A 5000-nucleotide genomic window follows, 5' to 3' on the forward strand; every position below is an offset into this window, starting at 1 on the left:
TAAGAGCCACAAGACTGTTTTCTTCTAGTGGGTTGATTTACCATCTAAATCCACTGGGATATATCAAACCATAAGCATGTAAGAAATGCTGCGCCACTTAATCTTTGTCTCGGCAACATTTAAGTCATTTTATTGTAAAATACTTTAGCATAACGATAGGGGGATAGCGCGAACGCAGTCCCCCGCTAACAAAAATTGCACACTCGAGTTAACCACATTTGGGTTAATCGCAGGGGTCAGCGCCACCGGAGTGCAATGGTGAGCCTCGCCCTGGGAAAACCGCCTTCGTGATCACGGTATCTCCTGTGCCAGGTAAGTATGCTTTCCTTTGTCGCCCGCCGACCCACGATCGCTCACACTGACCAGTCCCTGCGCTTTGAAATACTTCTTATAAAACTATCCACTCAGATTTAACGTTTGCTATGACACTCCGAGTGAAAGCAATGAAGATCAGATTTTAAAATCATATAAAGGGGAAAAATCACGAGCAATTCAAAGTGGAACTTTTCTATAACAAATATTCATCAAAAAAATTGAGGTGCACTAGTTTATTCGAGTTCGGCTTTGTCGGCCTACGCTCTAAACCCAATAACCACATATTTATGTAATATCCCCTATAATTTTACATACAGATGGAACCGCATATGCGCAGCCAAAAGGGAGTCTAGCAGTATGCCCTAGTGCCCGATTTGATTTCTCCACTCCTTGAATTGGCAGGAAAATGTGTTCTTTCTAATACTGTTTATATCGGTACTGTTTTTTTCATTGATATAATGATTATTATATTGTTCTTAAAATCTTGGTAACATTAAAGGCAATTAGATAATACAAAAGGCACTTTCCAAATATTCAAGGAAAAGGGTAAACAGATGAGATAAGTAGGACTAATAACTGACTCCTTGGTGACTAGCACTAGTAAAGGCATCTCTCAATATGTAAACTGCAATTGTTGCAAACAGCAAATACTAATGCTCTTTCTTAACCTGGCAAAATAACTGAACTGAAAATATTAAAGGCATTACTATGCATATGATATATATGAAAAGCCTGAATATCACAAGGAAATGCAAATATAGATAAAATAGGAGCCTGATAATAATGCCTTTCTAAACATAAACGTGTATACAGGCTATGTATTTACACATGTATCATATGTATAAATGTACACATCTAATATACATACTCCTGCACACATTATACATATATATATTCATATAAGCATACAAAAATTATACACACATACAAGGATATATATACACACATATAGTATATTATGTGCATATATGGATATATATAATATAAATATATATACATATAAATATATATGCAAATATATATATATGTGTGTGTGTCTGTATATATATAATATATATAATACATATAATATATATAAAATATATATAATGTATAAAATATATATATAATATATATAATGTATATGTAATATATATAATATACATAATATATATAATATATATAATAAATATATAATATATAATAATAAACATATATAATATATAATAATAAATATATAATATATATATATATATATATATATCATATGCATTATATATATAATAATAAATATATATATGTAATCTATATGTAAATTATATGAAATATATAATATATATCATATCTATAAAATATATAATATATATATATATTATATATATTATATATATTATATATATTATATATATCATAATATATACATAATACATATAATATATATATAAATATATATATATATATATATATATAATATATGTAACATATATATAATATGCATTTATGTATATATATGTATATATGAATATGTAATATATATAAATATATGTATATATAATATATATGTATATATAATATATATGTATATATAATATATATGTATATATAATATATATGTGTATATATAATATATATATATGTATATATATATGTATATATAATTTATATATGTATATATAATATATATATGTATATATATAATATATATCTGTATATAGTTTATATATAATATATATATAATATGTATATAGTATATATAATATATATATATTATATATAATATATATATATATATATATATATAATATATGTGTATATATATAGTATGTATATAGTATATATATAATATATAATATATATTATATATATATATATAATATGTATATAGTATATATATAATATATAATATATATATTTTATATATATAATATGTATATGTATAATATTTATATAATACACACACACACACAGCTATACACATTTACATGTGTATGTATGCATAAATGTATGTAGATTTATATATTTATGAATACAGATTATGTATGTGTATACATATATACATTATTGATGTATATATACATCATTGCCGTATATATACATGCGTGTATATGTATATATTCATATATGTATATATTTATGTATATATAGGTTATTTGTAAATATATATGTACATGTATAAATATATGTTCGTCCATACATGTAAGTATACACACAACTATATGTATAGAAGTGTACACATATGTATATGCAAATGGAAAAAGTGAGGAAAACTTTGCAAACAGTCCTTGAGCATATTTGTTTTTTGTTTTTTTGTTGTTATTTTCTTTGTTGTTACATTTGCAATTTGTTTGGCATGAATTCTTTATACGTGTAGCCTGTATATACATATATATATAGATACATATTAACCCATTGTCGACGGGCATGTCACGTACATCCATGCCATGCCCACTGTGTTTACTGGTTTAATTGTTTTTCATCATAGATTGCTACATCTGTAATAAGTCACCAATAAGCCAATTTCAAGTATTTACGAAAATATTTTACATTTTCTTATTTTGATATTACTAATTTTTATAAAAGTATAGTAATAATAATGTTTTTAATAAAAATAACTCCATCGATATTCATAGCACTAGTAGAAAATAAATTTTCCCGCCAATTCAAACTAGCAGAGCTATCTGTGTGTAAAGACATTTCACAAAAAATATAAAAAAAATTTACTTATGCATATATATATGTACATATACAAATATGTTACATATATATATATATATATTTAGTAATACATATATGTATGTATATGTATACACATATACCTAAATATATATTTAAATATAAGCATATATGTATATATAATATATATATATATATACATATATAATGTATATATACAAATATGTTCATATACATATATGTACACACACACACATATATACATGTATATATACATAACATAAATATACACATACATATCAAAGGCATCATTTCTTCGAAATATACATATATATGTAGAAATATATGTCTATATACACACACATCCATATTTATATATACATACATATAAATCTATATTATATATATGTATATACACACACATATATCTACATGTGTATATATAGATATATATGTATGTGAGTGTGTATACGTACATATATATATATATAAATATATATATTATATTATATATATATATTCATGACCTGACCTTTAAAAGGGTACGTTATGTTTTTTTTTACACAACCAGACCTATAAAACATAATTTATGCATAAAAATCATAGTGACACTTACTACACAAAATGATTTGCCCAATTTCATATGGGTAATACATTTAGAAATGAATGTAGATTTATGGAGTAGAAAAAGACTTTGATTATATATAAAAATCAATTGAGAAAATTACCTGCAAAGCTTGGCCATATTTATTTGGACTCCATGTCTACTTGTTATGCTTTTAATTACTTCCTAGATAATAAAGCTTTAAGATACTTGAAAAAGAAAACCCAAATCAAGGTTTGCTAAATACCTTTCCTGTAAGATCATTTTTTCTTTTGCAATAATTGAATGGAATGCTTAGAATCCCTCACTTTATACATGCTGAGTGATAGGAGGAATCTAAAAATAATTTGTAGTATACACTAAGTGTGGTCATTGGCAAAGTGAAGAATACATCTGGGAAGCCAATAGGCTCTTGGAAGATAGACACATTATTAGGGTGGGTTGGGGGGTGGTTGGAAATAAGTATTTCTGTTTACAATATAAATTAGTTTTTTTGTAATAAAATTTCTTTGGTTGACCACTAAGCTTAGATAAAGGTTACTGACCTTTCATAAGAAAAAGTTCTTTGGCAAACCACTGACATAACGTATATGTGTGTGTATAGATGTAGACACTTTATATATATATATATATATATATATATATATATATATATATATAATGTAAATATATATACATGTATATATTCAAATATATATGCATATATATAAATATATATGCATATAGGTAAATATATATGTATATATGTATATACAAAAGTGTATACATTAAAATTCATAAAATGGAATGATCATTAGGCTGATCAGCCATGGTATCCCAATTCATATTTGGGATGTTGTCAACAGCACCAGTGATAGAGTGATTATAAAACAGTGGTTTCACTATACTGTCAACTGTTTTAAAGAAAATGATACTACCGATGCCCTGGAGGATCCCACTATTACCATCAGCAGATAAAGTACTGGCACTAAGGGGAGAAAACAAGGCTTTGGAGGAGTGGGTCTATTCATCACAAGACAAACATAACAATATTGGGTTGCATTTAAGCAATTATTTCTATTTCACCACCCATGGTCATCTATCCCTGTAAGAGGATAAACACTAAGATGGCAGAGAAATTTCCTTCTAGCTCCAGTTTTACTGTAGGAAAGAGTGAGAAAGATATCTCAGCAATGATTTTAATGACTGACTCCCTCCAAACACATTACATTTCATGCAGTCTCTTAACGTGTAAGTTTGGTCCTATGAAGAAAGGCTGGGATAGGCCTGTGAGGGAGCAGGACACTGACCACAACTAAAATGCAACATAGGAGGCTACCTGCACAAATGTTCATGCCTGTTTATCACTCAGTAGCTATGTTTGTATGTACAAGTTTGTACATGTGAGTGTGTGTGCACATATGTGCATGTTTGCACAAGGGTGTGTATA

At 26.3% G+C, this 5000-nt stretch overlaps 1 non-coding gene across 1 annotated transcript; it reads right to left on the reverse strand.

The window, feature by feature from the left end:
* Nucleotides 1-157: 157 nt before the first annotated feature.
* Nucleotides 158-320, reverse strand: LOC125030068. Its single transcript, XR_007115269.1, has one exon. It is a non-coding gene; the product is annotated as a U1 spliceosomal RNA (small nuclear RNA).
* Nucleotides 321-5000: the final 4680 nt, after the last annotated feature.

The sequence above is a fragment of the Penaeus chinensis genome, chromosome 10 (genome assembly GCF_019202785.1).
Source record: "Penaeus chinensis breed Huanghai No. 1 chromosome 10, ASM1920278v2, whole genome shotgun sequence".
Lineage (NCBI taxonomy): Eukaryota > Metazoa > Arthropoda > Malacostraca > Decapoda > Penaeidae > Penaeus > Penaeus chinensis.